At 40.0% G+C, this 21,034-nt stretch overlaps 1 protein-coding gene across 1 annotated transcript in view; it reads left to right on the top strand.

Annotated features, from left to right (window-relative positions):
- The first annotated feature begins 1,916 nt into the window (after positions 1–1,916).
- The window catches only part of sgcd (sarcoglycan, delta (dystrophin-associated glycoprotein)), a 137,937-nt gene continuing 118,819 nt past the window's right edge, over positions 1,917–21,034 (top strand). Inside the window, exon 1 of the mRNA XM_077547434.1 lies at positions 1,917–2,353. The gene's annotated coding sequence lies outside the window, so the exon portion shown is untranslated. The remainder of the gene's footprint in view (positions 2,354–21,034) is intronic.

The following is a 21,034-nucleotide window of genomic DNA, read 5'->3' as shown; positions in this document are numbered from 1 at the left end:
CACTCTTCTGCACTCAAAGAAATGTCAGCCATTGAAGTTCCTCTAGTCTAGTCACATTACATAATACTTACATGTTCTGCTACACTAAACCTAGCTCAATTAGTAGTTTTAGTAGCCCAAACAAAGCATAATATGACAAACACTGTAAAAATAATTGTTACCGCCAGTGCCGCCCACCGCTGTCATTGGCAGGCCAGCACATGCGCGCATTTGACCGAGGGACCCATGAGAAACCAAAGTAAATAAATAAATGTAAAATATCGATACTAGCGCTCTGGTATCGATCCGATACTGATACTCATGTTGGTATCGTTTCTATCGAATACTTGGATCAATCTGCACAGCCCTATTAATTACTCATGTAGCGTCACTATTTCCACAATAGTGTCAATTAAAAGAAGAAATCATGAATAGACTGTCGAAGAATATTCACGGTCGGCACTAGTTATTCATTGAATTCATCGGTCTTGTCTATGGTGACGGCCAATGTGAAAAGCAAGCTACTAATTAACAGCGAAAGCTCTGCTTTTGAAACGTTACATCAAAGTTTTTTTTTTTTTTTTTCATCCTCATAAGAGGAGAGTAGACTTGAGCTCACGGTCGATTTTCACCTTTGTCCACCATCACACTGAGCTTTAAAAACACGTATCGATCTTGATACACTTCTCCCTTCAAATTAAGTAGCAGGTGTGTGTGCGCGCGCATGCGTCAGTCCCCTTAAGTGTGTGTTTCTTCAACTCGTGCTTCTTTAAATATTTGAATCAATGTTTATGACCCTTGGCAAGAGGAGTTTCTGTCAATGTGCCAACTTCACGCACGCACGCGCACACATGCTTATTTTACTGCCTATCATGCTGGTCATGCTGTCCTATAGTTGATCATAGGGTACCACAAAAAGCTGCCAATTGAATAGGGGTGTGTAGACTTTTTGATCGACACTACAGCTTCCCTTCACCCACTTTTGTTAAGTGGTTTTATTGAAAAAATCTAAACAAAGTTAAATACTGTGGGTGCCAAAATGAGTGCGTTTATTTTGAGTCAATTTAAAGTTTCTTTAACGCCATTAATTGTAAGGACCAGAATTCCAGTCGGAACGCAGCGGACAAGTCCCCATCAAAATTTAGCAGTAATAAATGTAATAATAATGCATACATTTGTGGAGACTGGGGTCAAGATGTGCAGAATTTCACAAGTTACTTCATGTTAAAGATTAGATAGCGCTTAATATAAAAATAAAAAATGCACTGAGCTGTCACCAACGTCTTGCAATTATGCCATCTAGTGGCAGAAAAATGACCTAAACACAAATCAATATCACACTCTTTAACTTTAACTCAATTTTATGAATTATTATGAAATGACTGTATCAATGCCTAAAATATGCAGCCATATTTCTTAGTTGAACTTGTTTTCCCACTTTTATGTTGTAAACTTAGAAAAATATTTGATTGTACATTTAGAACAGATATAAAACTTTACGTGAGTCATGCGATTAATTACGGTTAAAAATTGTAATCGCCTGACACATCTATTAAATACTATATATACTGTGGACCCTCGCGATTCCTAGGGACCGGACTGGCCCGCAATTATAAATGCAGTGGGGGGTAATTTTTTTTCTTCTTTTTTAAAACTTTTCCATATTGGGGTCTAAGCACCTGCCCCCAGAATATATGTGCACATGCCTGGCCCTATAGTTGTTCTACTGAATTATCTTACTAGTAAGGAAAAAAAGAGTCTACTAGTACATCAAGCTGGATATCAAGAATGTGGATTAAATACTCACCTCTGTTAATGTAGTCACTACTGTCTGAGTCGATCTCTCTCTCTCCCTCTCTCACCCCTCCCTCCCTCTCTCTCTTTCTCGAAATCCTCGTCTCGCCTCTCACATCGCTCTCCGGATCCACTTGGCGCTCGCCGCCTCCCGCTGCACTCCTCCTCATTCCTCTCGCACACACGCATGCACGCATCCATTCACACACTCCTCCCGGTGCAGACTTGCGAAGAAGACCGCATGCCAACCGAGGAGGAGCGGCTATTTTCTTTCTTTCTTTTTTAAAAACAACAACAAAATAACAGATAAACTGGAGCGATGTTGCCGGAACGGCTCGTTTTTTGCCTCCCGTCCAGAATAGGAACGTTTTGCTGGTATTTGAGCAGCAGTCAATTTGGATCTGGCCGCTGAAGGGATGCTCAGGAATATTCCCACTCTCAGATTGGACAGATTTGAGCAAGTCCGGGAAATGATTTGTCTCGACCTGGACTTCTTCAACTAGACTTGAGATTATCTCAAGACAAAAAGGCAAATACGCAGATTCACACCAGCCAGTTTTTTTGGCATCTGACTAAAGAGGTAAGGCTTTCTGACTCACTCCAAAGTCTGATTCCACTCTACTCCTGCATTTTACGTTTTTGTTTTTTAACCTAAGATAGGAAGTTCTCTAAACCTTGGGGCTTCCTAAACATCACTCGGTGCACCGTGTGATTGGTCATGACTGGTGCTGCTCTGTCCTGCTTGCTATGCATCATTCAGCGTTTGTAGCAATGAGCATCACTGTGTCGTCTCTGCTCGACAGGCAGAGAGAGAGAGAGGCAGTTGGCATGGCCGGAGAGGATTTGTCTGCATCCGGCACAGGAGGTTTTGTGAGGTCTGGTCTGCAGACGGTCAATTTATGAGCAGTCAAGTGTGAGGAGTTTTCATTTAAAAGCTGGCATTGTAAAAGATGTTTGGTTTTACAGATGATTTGACTGCATCTGGCACCTGATTTATTTATTTATTTTGGTGGTGTTGACGGCAGTTGATCAAGTTGTTTAACAGATAACCAGGTGTTGAAGAGTTTTCATTTCAAATTCTGGACTTGTTTTGTTTTCCAGGAGATTTTTCCGTATCTAGCACTTGAGGTTTTTGTTGTCTTATCTGGAGTTGGTCGGTCAAGTGTAAAGTTTTCAGTTGAAATTTGGTATTTAAATAAGAGCTATTTAGTTTAAAAGTGACATTTTCTGCATCCGGCACAGGAGGTTTTTCTGAGGTCTGGTCTGTAGTTTTTTGTTTTCAAATTCTGTATTAAAAAAGAGCAGTTTGTTTTCCAGGATATTTTTCTGTATCCAGCACTAAGTTTTTGTGGTCTTGTCTGAAGTTAGTCGGTCAAGTGTGAAGAATTTTCACTTTAAATTTGGCAGTTAAAAAAAAATCTGGTTGGTTTTGAACTTGATTTTACTGCATCCGGCACCTGAGGTTTTTTTTGTGTTGTGTCATGGGTTTTCCTTTTGATTGCTGCCTTGTATTGGAGATCAGCAGAGAGACAGTGAATTATTTTGCATCCGGCACCTGTTTGCATTGACCTTTATGCAGTCTTATCAGCATCGAATCATTTGGGGCAAGACAAACTTTTTGGGGGAAATTACCAAATAGAAGCCGCTCATATGGCAAAGAGCTGCTTGGCTTTCAAGTGAATTTTTTCTGCATCCGGCACCTGAGGTTTCTGTGATCATGTCTGCAGACAGCCAAGTTCTTTCCTTCCATGCATGAAGAGTTTTTGTTAAAAAAAACAAAAACCTTCAAACTTCTGACTGAATGAAACATGCGGCGGAATTGCGATGAATGTTAATTATTCAAATCTTCTGTTGCATTAAAGCTTCGCTCGACTAGCTTTCAAGACGCCTTTCAAAAATGAAATATTAACTTTTTCCCCCATTTTTTAATAATTAAAAAAATATATACTGTATATATTTTGGTGGCTTCAGAAGATTTGTCCTTAGCTGAGCTCTGTCAGTGTTTTCATGCTGCTTCACACGCTAATTATGAGCCAAATCTCCTCTCCTGAAAAGCATTTGGAAGAAACTGAAATGTAAAGTGTGAGACTTTGAAAAACGTTGAGGGAGAAAAGCAGATTTTTTGGAAGGTTAATTTTTAAATGATGATGATCAAAATTGGTTGGATCCTTTAACAGTATTCTGCCACTACAAAAACCCGAAAGATGAAGAAAACAAACACAAGCATTCAACACAAGACACTAAAGTGGTGATGATGAAGGAGCAGGTGTTGACGGGAAGACATCCAAGCGGCGCAGTGACAGAAAAAAGCAAGGAAGCATGAATGATGGATTTTTAGCAATGGAGCGCTCGTGGAATACTGAGGAATACCGCACACACCTTAATTATACGCTTAATTACATGTGCACAGTCCATCTCAGAGTAAATAGTTCAAGAACTGAGAAGGAAAGTCTATTAAAATAATAAACTTCACATATACAGTACAACGCTTAGTAACTTTCTTAGACAAAGTGTCATTAAAAGATCATCAAGTGCTTTAATGAGGACTCTTTCAATTTCAGTGAGCTCTCATTTTGAACAAAAATGAAGAATGTTAAACTGAAATCGCCCCAAATTATTTAAGACCACCATTGAACCACTAAAACTCATTTCTGTTCACAAATGAGCACATTAGATGGTGTAGTTACAAAAAGCTCGGCAATTTGGCGTCGGACATCTTGGTAGGAAAGTTGATTCCGATTGGGACTCATTTGGATGAATTCCCTAGTGTACAAGCCCTGGTATTTGACCTAAAATGGCCGCTTCATCACAAAATGTCCGACTTCCTGTTCAATTTCAGGCATGGGTCCTTTGGGACTTATTTGTACGTCCTGTTTTGAGAGACATGTCCACCCAATTTCGTGTTGATCAGTGAAACTGGCGCATAGATTTTCACCGTATTGTACAGTATATGAGAGTATTTCAATAACGTATGAGAGCTTTTCATTAGCATATATGAGATCACTACAAACATACATAACATTAAAATCGTATAAATTATGCAGTACATGTGAATAAACTGTTGGCCAAATAATTACAATCAAGACGATCGAGTGTCACTGTGTGCTTTTACTGCGGCTAATACGCGACAAGGCAAACAAGCGCAGGAATGGAAATCCAAACGCGAGGACGTAAACAATGAAAAATAGCTCGGCATGAATATTTAACATGTGGCAGGGGAAAAAAAGCCAGGCGAGTCCAAACAGCGCATTTGTCGCCGTCGCTTTTGTTGCCTGTCAACAAATGTGGTTTCTCCCGCCTAAGCCTTTATTTTGCTAATACAATTTCCTGCGTTGAAGGAGGAAGCCTTAAAGTACGTCTTTTAATGTCTGCAGCTCATCGCGAACAATAACACTTTAAAATGGAAGAGTGTTTATGTTCTGGGGTAAAGTATGATTAGAAGTACAAAAACGAACAGGCCGAAACGGGATGCAAGGCATCATTTTACTATGATACGATTTTGTTATATTACAAAGAAAAACGAAATACATTAAAGTGGAAATTTTCTGAGAATACATCATTTGCAGTATATATATATATATATATATATATATTTTTTTTTTTTTTCTTTTCTGGAGAGCTCAGTATTGTTCATTCGGTAATTTTACCGATTTGACATATCATCATCATTGCTCTTTTTTTGTTTGTTTGTTGGTGAGTATGTGAATGTGCGCGTGTGCGTGCGTGCGAGTGTGTGTGTATTCATTAGTTCACCTAAAACCTATTAAACAATCCCATACCGTTCACCTAAACCGAACACTTCCAGCCAGAGTCGTGAGGCCGTCAGGAGACCCGAGGAAGGACCAAAGAAAAGAAAGGAAAGTGAAATCCAGCACCAACCAGACACCACCCACCAGGCTATTTGCAATATTTCTATTAGATATATTAAAGACTGTAACTAAAGACTCTGTAAAGTCAATTCCGATATTTATTTATAAATATATTACACAATGTTTGTAGATGATTGGCCTAACCGTGCAAAAACTGAGAACTAAGTAGTAGAGATTTAGCATTCAAGTTTTTCTCCATTTCAGTTTTCCAGAATAGTTTGGGGGTGTGGCTTAACCAAATGTCACCACAAATATGTTATCTGTTATGTTGAAATTCATTTTCGAAAACGAACTACCAATGAGTCGGTCTCAGTACCACCTGGGTTTAAATTTGATACCGCGGTGTTGGTTTACATCTAATCGCACCCCCCACGGTTACCATTCCGCGGCGGTCGATGGTTTTGAAACATAAGCCGCTGTTTAATTAGTGCTGCCGATTCATATGCGCTGATGATTTTGTCGAAAGGAATATTTTCTGATGAGCTATTGATTGCAGTATATCAAGGCCGTGCTGCTTTAAAGGTAGACCGTTCCCCAGCAGAGCAATTTGCACAATGAATACGGAATTATTGGAACGAGGCGCTGAGAAATGACCACTTTAACCAATAGCTGCCAGAAACGAAGGAAGCCAAATGGTTTTCATTATGTTTGTCTGTCGTCGTTTGGAGGTTTTTGGCTCGTGAAACTTGAATCGTTCGTTTGACATATTTAGTGCTTGTTGGCGCTGTCAAATCAGGTAGCCATCTTTTATCTTTAGGTTGAGTGTTAAGATAGTCGACTGAAGAGCATCTTTCAATACAAATGGATGTGAAGATTGTTCCTTTTTGGCAGGACTGCTGAGCTTTGAGCGTGTCTTAAAGCAATTAAGGCAGATGGAGTGCACTACTTGGATTCGGCCAAAGGAAAGCCAAAACCGGATGTCACTTATGAGATCGATACCTAGGAAACCAAAATTGAGAACCATCTCCGATCACACTAATGACATCAAATACTTAACTTCCGATCCTAACCTTTCAACCCTAATTCTTAAATATAACTCTAAGCCTTCAACCGTAAACCATGAACCCTTAATCTCGAACTCTTAAAGCGATAGTTCGGGTTTTTTCGGACATGAACCTGTGCGGCATCCTCACCTAAAGTGGTGTGCAATCAGCACTGACTTACCGCTGACGGCGTCCTGTGACGCGAGATCTGGTCCTGGTTTTGGTCGAGACGAAAGTAGTCTGGCAAGTTGGCTGGGGTCAGAGAAATAAAGCGTTTTTCTTCTAAAAACAACAGAGTGATAAATTTGCATCAAAAGACTTCACATTAGAAAAAAGTCAGACTCATTTTGTTCATTCGGTAAAATACTGAGCTCTCCAGGAAAGAAAAAAAAAAGAAAGAAAAAAAAGAAAAAAGTCAGACTCCATTACCGCCGGGCACTATTTTTCTGTTTGTCACTGCGCGGCGCACTGCATCCATCTGACAGACGCGCACAAAGCAAGTTGTTTGAAAGTGTTTACCTGACGCGAAAGACTCTAATGGAGAGCGAGAGCCATTAATACATAACATCACGATTGTATAAACTTTATAAGCTTGCACAACGAAGGTGTGTTCCTGTTTTGTATTCTTGTTCCCGTGTGAACGAACGCATGGCACGTCTCGTGGTGAAAAGGGACTCATCCATACATTGTTGGTAACGTGTGCTAATTCGGCTTGCGAGTAAAGTTTTCTTGTGTTCGGCGTTGGCTGTGGCTAACAGTAGCCGGTTGTGTGAAGACTAAATAAAAAGGTGAGATTACCAACCACGTTTGCTGCCAGCATTCACGTCACACTATATTATATTGTTCTACATGAAAAAATGGTGCGGACGCGTGATTTCCCGGGCTATACCAATGAAAATTTCCCAGAATCTCCGCACTGCCATGTTTGGTTTCTGTTTTTGGTTGTGTGTCTCCCTTGATCTTGTTGAGTGTAATCCTGCCCTTCCTCGTGTCAACCAATCCGTGCCCTCAGCCACTTGTGTCTTGTCCAGGTGTCTCTCGTTGTCTCGTCAGTTGGCTTGTATTTAGTTCCCTGGTTTTGTTCAGTCTCGGTTGGATCATTCCAAGTGCAGTTTTGTGACGCAAATTTAGCACTCTTGAACACAAATTGTTTTTAGAAGAAAAATGCTGTATTTCCTTGACCCCAGCCATCTTGTCAGACTATTACCAAAACTGGACTGGATCTCGCGTCACAGGACACTGTCAGTGCTGATTGCAGGATGTCATACAGATTCATGTCCAAAAACCTGAACTATCCCTTTAACCTGAACTTAATCCCAACCTCCAAACACCCAACTCTAAACATAAGCCTTCAACCCTAACTCCTTATCCTTAAACTTACCCTTAACCCAAAACCCCAAACCTAAACACCTATTTAAACACCCACCTTTACTTTAAAACTCCATTCTAATTTTAACCCTTGAACTCACTACAAAATCCAATCTAAATTTTACCCCGAAACATAATCCCTGAATCCAACCTCAATCTCAAAGCCAAAACCCTTAGCCTTAACCCTGAAGAACCCAAGAACCCTTTTCTTCTTTGGAAAATTATGAATTATACACTAGGTCACTGAACACCAAAATATATGTTTTTTTAATGTTTTTTTCAATTTATTCCCTAATTTAGGATTAGGGCGAAATTTGACCCTTTGGGATTTAGGGGTATAATTTCGAAAAATCAGAAAAACAAAAACTGTCAGCAAACTATTTAGAATTTAAGAAAATAATCAATCAAATACACAGCTACATTGAACAATATAATTGTTTTGTTTTATTTGTTGCATTTTAGCCATCTTGTCACCACCACTCTGGCTCATGTAAGTGCAATATTCATCCACTAGATGGCCCCATGCAGGGGTCAGAAGTGGCACTCTGGACTTTTGAAGTTAAACTTGTAAAAAAAAAGAAAAAAGGTATTTGTTATTTGAGTAGCAGAATTTATAGGGGCTTAATTTGACCCCGTGGGTTCTCCAGGGTTAAACACTTATCTTTAACACTAAACCTATCCCTACATCCATTTACTATACTGCTTACCCTGTTCAGGGTGATGGGAAGCTGTAGCCTATCCCAGTTTACCACAGACTTCACCCAAGGTCTCAAACTCAGGCCCTCGAGGGCCACAGTCATGCATGTTTTTAGAGGTTTCCCTCCTCCAACACAGAACCTCAAGGACCAGAGCTTGAGACCTTTGCCCTTGACCTAAACCTAACCCCTCAGCCGGAATCACTGAAACCAACCCTTACCTAGAACTAAACCACTAAACCTAAAGCAAAAATGCACCACTTGTGTAAATCCACAATCCAGCAAAAGCCATTTGAAAAAAACATTGAGGCTATCACACTGCATCCGAACACACACATCCTCTTCCTCTCCTGTGTTTTTTTTTGTGCTGGTCTGCACATAAATCCTTGTAATAACACCATATTGTGTGGAGCACATCCACTTCAGATGTGGGAGACACTCGGCACTACTACATTACCGACTGTTATTGTGTGTGTTTGCGGCTCGCCGTATATATCACCGTCGTCCTGTAGGTTTCTCGCATCCCCCGAGCTGTGGAGAAAATGAAGCGAGCCGGGATGCAAAATGCATTCATTATTTGATTTCCATCTCGGCGTGCACAATAACACCGGCGTATCATTCTCATGCAGATGCGCGAGTCAAATGTAATTCGAGAGACTTGTTTAGGATTACGTGCTTTCTCCCCCAAGCGGTGTAATTTAGTGTGTTTACCGAACGGAACGCTTGCCGCTGATCTATGTGCGAGCTTCACAAAAGAAGACGACTAGGCTCCCGTGTAGCTGAGGGTCGAATGAGCCCGGATTGAAGAGGCTGCGTGCGAGGAGTCATATTGACTGCATGACGGATGGTCATATTTTACCTGCTCGACGGATGGCTGATTTGACTAACGACCGCCGGATTTTTCATTTTCTTAAGTTGCGCTGGTTTGGCGTAAATTAAAAGACGACAATGCGACAAGTCACTCGAGGCGTTTTACAACCACTGTGTTGAGTTCAGGTTCAAATCTCAGTTGGTGTCTTAAAATAATCCGTGTCTCATTCATTCAGCTTGAAATGTAACTCTTCTCTACTTTTAAGTACCAAAAACAACCCTTAACCTTCATTCCTGACCCTAACTAGGAACATCTAAAGCAAACATCTAACCGTAACTAACCCAAAACAAACCAGAAATGTCTCACTTGAATCATGTCGTATAAATCAAGCCTACCATAAATCCTAAAAATGAGCATACACTAGTTCCTTGGATTTAGAAAAACAGCACTCTATACAGTATTATATTTTATAAAAAAACAAACGTTAATATCTTAATGGAATTGAATTTCAACAATTAAACAGCGTTTATATCTTCTTCTTTTTTTTTTCCTGGAGAGATCAGTATTGTTCATTCGGTAATTTTACCGATTTGACATGTCATCATCATTGCTCTCTCCCTTTTTTTAATTTTAATTTTAATGTTATTTTTTAAATTTATTTTGTATGTGGGTGATAATGTGTATGTGTGCGTGCGTGTGAGTGTGTATTCATTAGTTCACCTAAAACATATTTAAAAATCCCATACCGTTCACCTAAACCGAACACTTCCAGCCAGAGTCGTGAGGATGTCAGCTTTTATATCATGATTTCCCGCTTTTATTCAATGGACTGCCTTCCGGTGCGTGCCTTGGCCACTAGGGGGCAGTATAATACAGACATTGATCAAATATACGGCAATTTCTGTTTACTTGTGTTGCTGCAGTTTGTGTTCAAACATCTATTGCTTAAAGGGTTATAACTACCGCAACATCGACGCTAGTTGTGTTAGTCCAACTATGGAGTTTTGCATTGTGTGTTAGCATTAAGCTAGCAGATCTTCATAAGATTAAATAATGTGGTTGGGTTAAATACATGACGTGTAGTTATTTTATGCTCAGTTTGACGGTAAATTTTAGCAGGGAGTTGTGATCAACTGTTTGAAGTAAGCAAATGGAGAAATGTAGCAGCCAAGTGATGAATCCAATCTAAAAAAAACACACTAGCTGGGTCATTCGAAAATTGAGGTCCCACTGTATATGTGAATGTAATCAATGGATAAATAGGAAAGTAGTAATTGAAATCCTTGCACTTCAGGTAGATACTGAGGTGCAAAATACCACTGGAGCACAGTAACAGAGTATGCTAAATTGCTAACGTTAGCATGTGTGGGTTTTTCTTGTTATTTCTGGCTAACAACTCAGTCTTTTTGAGTCTCGTATCAGTAGAAAAAACAACAACAATTTCTCCCCTTAACCCAAAGATGTTTGGTTAAAAATGTACTTTTTTTCCCCCATCACATTCAACTAGAGCCACTTTATCAGCCATTTTGTGTCAATTTTTATTCAAAATCAATTGAACTCTTGTACATTGGACATCTGATCTTGACAAGGTTAGAAATGGCAGCTGTCATTGACCAAGGTTGGATATAGTGCCAATCATCATTCAAAATCAATAGTTGTTGAATATTGTTTGTGTGAAAATTCCTCCTGGCTAATTGATGCTAAACACCATCTTGACATTATGTGAAGGGGCAACCGCGCATGTTTGCCAGCGGGTGGCTAAACGTGTTGTAGTTTTGTCGCCACCTTGGCCGCTTTGGGCCACGCGTAATCAAAAATCGATAGGGTTCCCTCTCAGTCTCTTCGGGCCTCCGTCTTCCTCCACCACAGTCGGTTAATTTGACAAACCGCAGAGCACGCACAGACAATATGAGCGCGGCGTTTAGTCAGCAGGAGGCGATTAATCCAAGCACTAAGCAGCCTGACGGGAATTAATTGTGACAGAGGAATGTCTCGGATCAATGTTTGGAAAATACACAGGAGGGAATTGAGAACAAATGGGGAGATTAAGTGCTCTTCAAAGTTCATGTTTGTTTTTTTGTGTTTTGCTAATATCCCATTGTAACACGACAGCACGCACACGGGTGCGAGCCTGCCAAGGTGTTTAAATCATGCATATGTACACTTTTTGACCAGATGAGTCATGGCATCTGGATGCGCAATCTGTATTGGAACATAATGTCGCCTGCTACCATAAGCTGCTCGCACTCTGAGGGATCCAATATGCGGATGCACCAGCTCGGAGCTCATCGTATTTGTCTTGATATTCCGGCAGATTTGACAAGCAGATGTGAAGCGACTTTCGCGGATGTCAGCAAGTGTTGCGGTGGCAGCTGCTTCTGCCGCGAGTGAGTGAGAGAGAGAGAGAGAGAGAGAGAGCGAGAGAGAGAGAGAGAGAGAGAGAGAGAGAGAGAACCGCCCTACCTGCTAACATGCAACAATTTTGTGTTCAATGCTAATGAACTTCAACACCAAGCAACAAGAAAAATTTAAATCCCTCACAATCAAGTGTCACCCATCTGTTGAGTATACCTGGTGGCAATTGGATGAATTCTCAAGGGGAGGTTTGTCACAAAAATGAGCCTTGAATGGTCTCTTCAAAAAAGATGGCAGACTTCCCAAGTCTTTTTGTATGGGTTGTTGAGAACATTTTTTCAGGGCTTCTCATGAAAGACACACCAACCAAATATCATGTTGATAAAGGAAATTGGCTTCAGGGACAGAATTTTCCTAAAGATTCCATGCTACATTTCCAACCTGGGAACAAAAAAATGACCAAAATGTTTGCTTGAAAGCAAAATGGCAGACTTCTTGTGTCTTTTGTCGCAGCAACAATGCCAGTGTTAGATTAACACTGAGAGTGTTAAATCTAACACTAGAAACATGTTTATGTGTGTCCACACCAATGAGTGTAAATCTGACACTTTTCAAAGTGTTACTTTTTCCACACTTAACCAGTGTTACTACAACACTATATAGTGTTAAAAATCTACAGTGGTAAACACTGGGTAGTGTTGAAAGTACTACATCATTTAAATTCTGCTAAATACGCTTAACTCTGGTGGTTAAACATTTATGAGTGTATTACACTAGTGTCAGTGTTGAAAATTTAACCCAAACTACACTTTACTCTGGTAAACGGTATTTTACTTATATAGTGTTTTTCTTCCTTTGCAAGACTTCACCAGGATGAAAATGCCTGTTTTGCCGAAATGGCCTTCATGTGTTCTGCAATACTTTGAACGGTTGCCATAGCCACGAAAAAAAGTACCAATTAAGTCCACCCATTCTGCCTTCCATGAACAACAAAGTAGCTGCAAAAGTAATATCTTGAATCACGTAAATTTCAGATTGAGCGGAGGACTAATGGAGGACACTGCATCCAACAAAATACATCTTTCGTGGGCTTTTTCTCTCACGTGTGTGACAGTACAATAGCAAAACAAAATGTCCTTGTCAAACACACATTAATGCTAGCTTTGGCAATTTTCTCGTCATTGTCACACAATAGAAACACATTAGCATTTAAATGAGATGAAGTAAAAAGAAGAAAAAAGTATTTTATCTACTCCTGGTGGACTTGCATTGTCAACATTGGGCAGTGATAGCATGAAAGTAAAGCTTTTCGGATGGGCCTACTGATGGACGGACCAATGTGCCTGATTGGTTCAACCCGTGGAATAAATGGTAGAATGGTCAGGCACCACTGCCTTCATAATATGAAAGAGTTTTGGATTTAGTCGGAATTTGTGTCAAGTACACGTTTGACCAAAAATTATATGGCTTGTCAAGACATCTGCTATCAGAGGCTGAGCCACTCTGTGTTTGTTATCTGTACTGTAGACAAAGTAAACTACTTTAATACAAACATTTTTTTAACATTTTTTTTGCGTTGTGTTCCATCCCACAAATTGCTCTTGGGGGTCCCCTAGTGGTCCCAGAGCAATAAGCAGGCATTAGTTCGCTTATGAAATTACAATATTTGTTAATACCATGTTATTTTTGTTGTTGTTGTTTTTGACAATGTTGAATTTTTTATTTGCCATTGAACCGAATATTTTTTTAAATTAATTTATTCATTATTATTATGATTATTATTATTATTATTTTAGGTGTTAAAGAGCATTTCACTTGTTTCAAGCATTTCTCCCCTTAAATACATTTAACTTTTGTTGCTGGCAAAAAAAAAAGAGAAAGGTCAAGGTGCTAAATAAAATGATTGGTTTATTTTAGGAAGTCAAACTTGCTTAAACTAAGCCTTATAATTTTGATTTTGTTTATTTTTTACTTGCCAGCTCCCATCATAGCTGTTGCGGAGCTCATTAGCTTAGCATTTAGCATTCTTTCAGCGGATTCAATATAGTGACTTTTGGGAAATTGGCCTTCATGCTGATGTGACAAAGTAAATCCAAGGCCTGGTAGCAAACTTGTAATTCTGGGTAGCAAAAAAAAAAAAGAAAAGTTTTTCGTCACTAAATCTGAGCACGCCGACATTTAATTGTTTGCGTGCACGAGTGGTTCGATCCGCCGCCTCCTCCAAGCCGAGTGGATCAAGCCAGCTTCTTCAAAAACAACAAGTGGAAGCACTCCACCGGAGCTCATTAAAACACCAAAGCCTTCACTTGCTGCCGCCGCAGCCCGCAGTCACTCCGCCGGCACCTGTAACCTGCACCAGGTGGCAAAAAGCAAGAAGCCCCATTAAAAGAAAAAAACCTGCTTTTGACTGGAAGCTCCTGCTTGGATTTTTACTACGTGGAATTAAACGAGCGGGAGAGAGAAAAGGAGGGGGGAAATAAAGTCTTCGACTCTAATTAAGGGAGTTTAGTACGTCCAAGGGAGGGGAGATGATGGAGGATAAAAGCTTTTAACAAGCATACGGAATCATCCAACCCGTCACCCTCGCCTCAATCTGGAGGAACCTGCCCAAAGGGAAATGAGTGAACGGTCACAACGGAATTATTGTCTGCTGTTCACCAATATCTCACAGAAATCCGTCCACCCTTCACATTTTTATCAATATTTTAGCGGGACAGCACCTGCTAATTATAGTTAATAACAGTCTAAATGTCCTCTCAAAATAACGTCAAAACAGTCTTACCAGTGTTTCATTACTGTCTTAACTGCTGGCAACAAAGGTGAGTACACCCCTAAGTGAAAATGTCACAGCTAGGTAGAATTTGTTATTTTACCTCCAGTAACTGTGACTCATGAGTGTTACAAGCCCTCAGGTATGAATGGAGAGCAGGTGTGTTGAATTTGGTGTTAGCGCTCTTCACATGCTCTCCTATATTTGTTCATTTTACATCTTTTAATGGGCTTATGATAAAGAAATGACACTGCTACAATATGCAGTGTACGGTTTGTATATATAAAATAACTTGACATGAGCGAGTACACCGCTATGGGAGAATATCCAATTAGGACCAAATTAGATATTATTTTATTAGTTACTTATAATTTTAGTTTATAATTATTCAGTCAAAATTGTGACTGATTATTCTGGTTATTATTAAATCAATATATGTTTAGCCAATGGTACTACTTCATAACTGACTAGAATGCTCTAGATTATAAAATAATTTAGCACAGTAATATAGAAAGCTGCAAAAGTTTCCTCAAAATGTTCCAAATCAATCAATCACTTTCAAAATGTAGAGGAAAAAAATACATTAGGAATAAAGTATTTTATCATTATATTGAAAATAATTATTAACCTATCCATTGAATATTTCCAATACATCTTTCTGTCTTTTGTCTCTTCCCAGCTATTGAACACACAATAACTCGTAATTTGGCTAGGAAATGGCTTAAATGTACATCAAATGACCCTAATCTGCTTGTTTGTGCAATATGAATAATTAGGTTGGCCTTTTTTCAAAGCGTAATGTTAGCCAAGATTCTGCCTTTTTGCTCTCCCCATTTGTGAATCAGGCTCATGAGTCAAGGCACCCTTTTTTGTTCTTTTTTCTATTTTTTTCTTCCCCCTCGCTTCAGAGAATACATTGTGGGGCATTACGGAGCTTCAGCTGAAGGACGACACACTCGGTTTGATCAGCTGATGTGACATCCACCACTTCAGATGCTCTCCAACCTTTTTCGCAAAAAGCTGGGACTGAGCCGCAGGCCTCGGCATTATCAAAACTTGGAAAAAAGAATAAAAAATAAATAAATTAATTAAATTGGACGGTCTAACGCTGTTGCTAAAAAGCACCAGCAGCATACTGCCAATTTATATCAAAGCACCGACAATATAAGAAAAAGTAAAGAAATGTACATATTTTTTCTCCATACAAAAATAAAGTGTAAATGCACATCCACTACAGTAGGTGGCAGTGGTGCTCTAACTGTCAGAGAGTGCAAGGAATATTAACTCCTCAGCAGAGGTGTACTTACAGCATTTTTTTAGACAAATTATACCATTTATACTAGTAGTGGCATATGGCGAGAAATATTTTCACTGACGGACAGTTCGTCAGTACTGGCGGAATGCCCACCGCACACTATTTACTAGAGCCTAGCTAATCACACCCTCACTGCTAATTCTAACGATATTGAATATGTTCTACGTTATTCCCCACAAAGAGTTAACTCAGGCCTGTTTACAATATGTTAATGCTCACACATTTGTATTTGATAATTTATGAACACGCGCTATGTTTGCTCGTTACCGGCGGATGCTAGCTCACATTCCATCTCATGATGCAAGTTGCAAACGCGCTGCCGCCCCCCGTAAATGTGCGTCGCCCGTAATGAATCGGCAGCACTCCAAGTTGTGTTGACAATGCGCGATTGATGGGCGGGGAGAAGACTGGCGGTGTAAAACGCCGTAAATCCACCCATACCATTCCTTTTGGGGGGATTTTCTTTGGGTAATTTGCGAGGCGCGAATGGGGGGAAAAAAAGGCAGAGTGCGGCTGATTAATCACCGCCACAAAGAGGACAAATGAAAGTCGGGATTTGTACAACCGAGGCGTTTGTTTTCTCACCGCGCCCCTTTCACTAGAAGCGACAAAACAGTACAACACAGTTTGGCCGTACTGACGAATAGGAAGCGTTTTCCTTTGCATTCTAATTTTCACCGGAGAATCCTCGGCTGTTATCTTCAACAGCACAACAACAACAAAAATCCCTCTTCTGTTTCGCGGGATTATTGGGGAGCCTGTTATTGTTTATCCAAACCGCCCAACCTGGCATGTGTTTGCCTAGTCAGGCATTGTTTGGACAGCTGAGGGCTTGCTTTCCATTTGTATTCTTTTCCGACAAGAAGTGGCCTGTCGATATTTGCTGAATGTATAAAGCCACAGAAGCCGAGGAGGAGTGCTTGGCGGATGGAGCCAAATATCTACAGTATATCAATGTTATCTCTTTGGGGGTCTCGACTTGCCTCAAAGCTAAAAAAAATTTTGTAATCATCTCCATCTTGGTGATTGTGATAGACATGCACATCCAATTTTCTGTCGGTTGGTCAAACTGATTTCTAACTTTCCAAAGGAAACTATTGAGAGTTGTTTTTGTGGCATGTTGAAGACCCCTAAAACATTTAAATTTCACTGACAGTGAATGTGTTAAGAACACTTTCTTATTTGCAATGTTGACTTGGTCAAAGCTTACCATGATTGGGGAAATTTCAGGCCTCCAAAAAAAACGATTCCTTTGGGGCTCAAATATGACCTAGCAAGAGTTCGTCAACGTATGACCCTTTGAATTCACCCAAAATGGCTGCTTCCAACCAAAATGGCCGTCTTCCTGATCATCTTAAGGCATGAGCCCTTGAGACTTTTTCATGCATCTTGTTATATTAGACATTTTCGCCCAATTTTGTATCGATCGGTAAAACTGGTGCAGGGGGCTGATTTATTTATTTATTTATTCTAGTTTGTGTTGCTTCTTAAGGCCATTTGCTCCAAACTAAAATGGCCGACTTCCTGTTCATTTTCCAGCGGGGTCTTTGAGATTTTTTTTAATGTGTCTTGTCATGATCAATTTAGTTGAAGATTGGTTAAACTAGTAAGAAGGACTCTTATTTGCATAGAGCACTACTGATAGAGATTTGGGCTGTTGTTGACACCTAAAATATTTAATATATATATATATATATATATATTATTTTTCTAATCTGTATTATTATTTTAACATCATTTTCTATTAAATTCCTCTCCAACAAATATTTTGTACTTTATCACTTGATCAAGTGCTGCGTAATTGGATCCAATGGTCTGATGTACCCACGGGCCATAGGTTGCCCACACTTGCTCTACTGGAACCCTTTGTGTTGTCTACTTTATTTTTTGTCTAAGCTGTCAAGTTCTGGCAAAATATGATTGCTATCTCACAGTGGCTCCTCGGGCCGCTGCCTTCCAATTATCATACGCCTGCTCGGCAGAAAAACAGAACAAAAAACGCCCCCAAAAAAAGTGTTGAAGCATCTGAGGAGCTTTTGACAGTGAGATGTTTCACAAGGTGAGCCGCCTCCTTTTAACCCGTTCGATTAATATACAGCAACACTGTGTATAATCAGACAAGCCACTGCTCACTCTTGAATGATTACTTCATTCTGAGCACAGACACAAAAACAGAATCAAAAACTATTGTTAATCTGTGCTAACAATGCAGCTCTGCTTACCTTTCAACTTTGACATTGTCTTGTGTTTGCTTGAAATTGTGTTTATTCACACAGTCGGGCTTCTACCTCATGGGCGGTTAGATTACGATTTTCCCATTCATTTTCATGTTGTTTTCATCGGTATAAAACATAATACAGTAATTAATCTTTTAAGCATTCATTTTCTGTTGCAACACCGGCCTTAAATTATGCAACTGCTTCCCATTTGTGCTAAATTGTTGCCACTAGCATGAGTGACTAATGAGGAGCTTGAATAAAATAAAGAAATAATTAAAGCTGCAAGCGATGACATAGGGGCTTTCGCATCCCATTTCCCATGACGCATTCTTGGAATTATCATCAAACTTTGACACCGTGCTCCACACGCGTATGCACTTGATGAGCACGGCCCAAAAAATTTCAAAATTTTATCTTTCTGTTCAATATCCCACTCTTTTGTGTGCATCCGATTGCTACAATAGATATGACTACCCAGTTTTGCGTCAATCTGTGAAAGTGAGGTCGGGAGCATCGTGCTAGTGCCCGAATTAGCCCAAAAATGGCCGACTTCTTATTCATTGCTCACTTTAAGACTTTTTTGTGCATCCTGTTATGATGTCAATCAGTGAAACTGGTGTCTAGGGCTAATTTTCCGCCCTAACTTTCGAGTCACGAAATTTGCCCAAATATGGCTGCTTCAAATCAAAATGTCAGACTTCCTGTTTAATTCCGGTCATTGATCCTTGAGACTTCTACGTCCTGTTGTGAAGAATATGTCGACCAAATTTGGTGTTTATCAGGGAATTTGGTGTCGTGAGCTATTTTTTTTCAACTTTTGAGTCCTGGCTGTTTTGAACTAAAATGGCGGAATTTCTGTCCAATTTCCAGCATGGGTCCTTGAGACTTTTTCTTATGTCCTATTATGATGAACATGTCTACCAAATTTCATGTTTATCAGTGAAACTAATGTCGGGAGCTACTGTTTCCGAACTCTCGAGTACTGTAATTAGCCCAAAAATGGCTGTTTCAAACCAAAATGGGGGACTTACTGTTGAATCCCAGGCATGGGTCCTTGAAGCTTTTTTGTGCCGCCTGGTAGGACAGACACGTCTACCAAATTTGGTGTTTATCAATGAAACCGTTGTCGGAGGCAGATTTATTTTTTCCTTCTGTCCTTCCAGGGGGCGCTACTGGACTAGTAACCCTTATAATTCAATCGGCAGCCCTGCCAAAAGCCGGAAAGCTAAAGGCAGCCTTTTCCCAGGGCTTGGGGCTAATGACCATAAAGTGAATATACATCTCCACACTGTCCTGAGCTCTAAATCTGCAGCAAAGAGCTTCCCCTCCATCATGGGCGGCGAGCCAGCGCTAGATGATTTAACGGCGTTGTAAAAATGCGGTCCCGGACGGAGGCGGGGAAAGTCGCACCTTCAGCGGTAATTTGTTTCCCCCCGGAGGGCCCCGTACGCCGCTTCCCGGCATGCACCTGCCCGCCGCGCGCTCGGAATCCGTCATCGGCATGCCGGGCGGCGCGGGCGACGCGGGCGGCGTTGAATGCCGTGCGGCTCATTTATTTGCACGGCTTCTATTATCGTATGCTCTTATTGCTCTCGTCCGCGTTGAATACTGATTCTCTTTTTACGAGCTCTCTCGCTTTAGATCGCATGCCACATCCTGCTCATGTTTAATCATTTATTTAGTCGGGAAATACGGAGGCTGTTTTTTGCTGAATATTTGCCGTCCTTTCCGGCCTCGATTCCTCTCGACTGATGACCTATGTTGACACGATAAACATGACTGCAAGCCTGGTGTTTAGGCAAAACATTTTCCAGAAAACCGTGCCATGCAATTAGTAGACTACTAGCCTCGTTTTATTTTTTTTACTGATTTTTGTAGAATTAAAAAAAATATTTATATGTATTATTCTAAAAAATTATAATGAATGTAATAACGTTTTTATCTCTGTTATTATCATCTACAATTGTTTTATTATTATTTTTTTTTTTTACATATATTTTTAGATATTTTCTAGTAAATTATTTTTATTGATGTATATGCATTTCTAGAAGAAATGTCAAAACTCTTGGCAGCATTTTCTACAAGTTGCCCTCAATTTATTCATTTTTCACACGCAACGTTGAAGAAGTGAAGTCGCTCTGGTGACACTTTGACACGAGTGAGTCATTTAAGGCCGCATAGCCCTCTAGTGGTATGCGACAGAATCACTACTGAAGTAGAAGTTCAATCGTATTTAGCTTTTTTAATTTAATCAGTTTCCCCCCATAATTGAGTGCAGTGTTAATGTTTAAAGTGTGTCTAATGTTTCAGCGGCGTCCAATAAGATAAAAAAAAAAGCATATTGGTGACACCTTGATACTGAATTGGTGTCAGGCCGCGTAGCCGTCAGAGCCGCTTTTTTAAACTCCCGTGCGAGCGACAAGGCGGCGTCTCGTTACCTCGGCTTCAATCCGACGAGCTCCGAGAGAGGCAGACAGCTCGTCAGGTTGAGTGACAGCGGCGGTGTTGCACGTGTTTGCGGCACCGGGCAAGACTTCCTTTGGACGGTGTTGACGGATCGACAGGAAGTGAAGATTGCAGGCTTCCTTCCAACACGTACTTCTGTTTTTCTTAAGGCGAGTCAATAAGAAAGTTATTATTATATGTATATAATGTTTTTACTTCAAAATAGCATGTTGTGCTTTAATACAAAATGTACTTTTCAAGGCAAAATCTAGTTTTGACAAAATATATAATTTTTATTACATGTACTAGGATGTTACACAGTTTTTACACAATTTTTATTTTACTGCAAAATATACTTCTTTGACAAATGTGGGGGTTTTACAACAAATTACTCTGTTTCTACAACAAAGTATGTTCTATGACAAAATGTA

Source organism: Vanacampus margaritifer, chromosome 16, assembly GCF_051991255.1.
Source record: "Vanacampus margaritifer isolate UIUO_Vmar chromosome 16, RoL_Vmar_1.0, whole genome shotgun sequence".
Classification (NCBI taxonomy): Eukaryota; Metazoa; Chordata; class Actinopteri; order Syngnathiformes; family Syngnathidae; genus Vanacampus; species Vanacampus margaritifer.
This window is presented reverse-complemented; position numbering and strand designations above follow the sequence as displayed.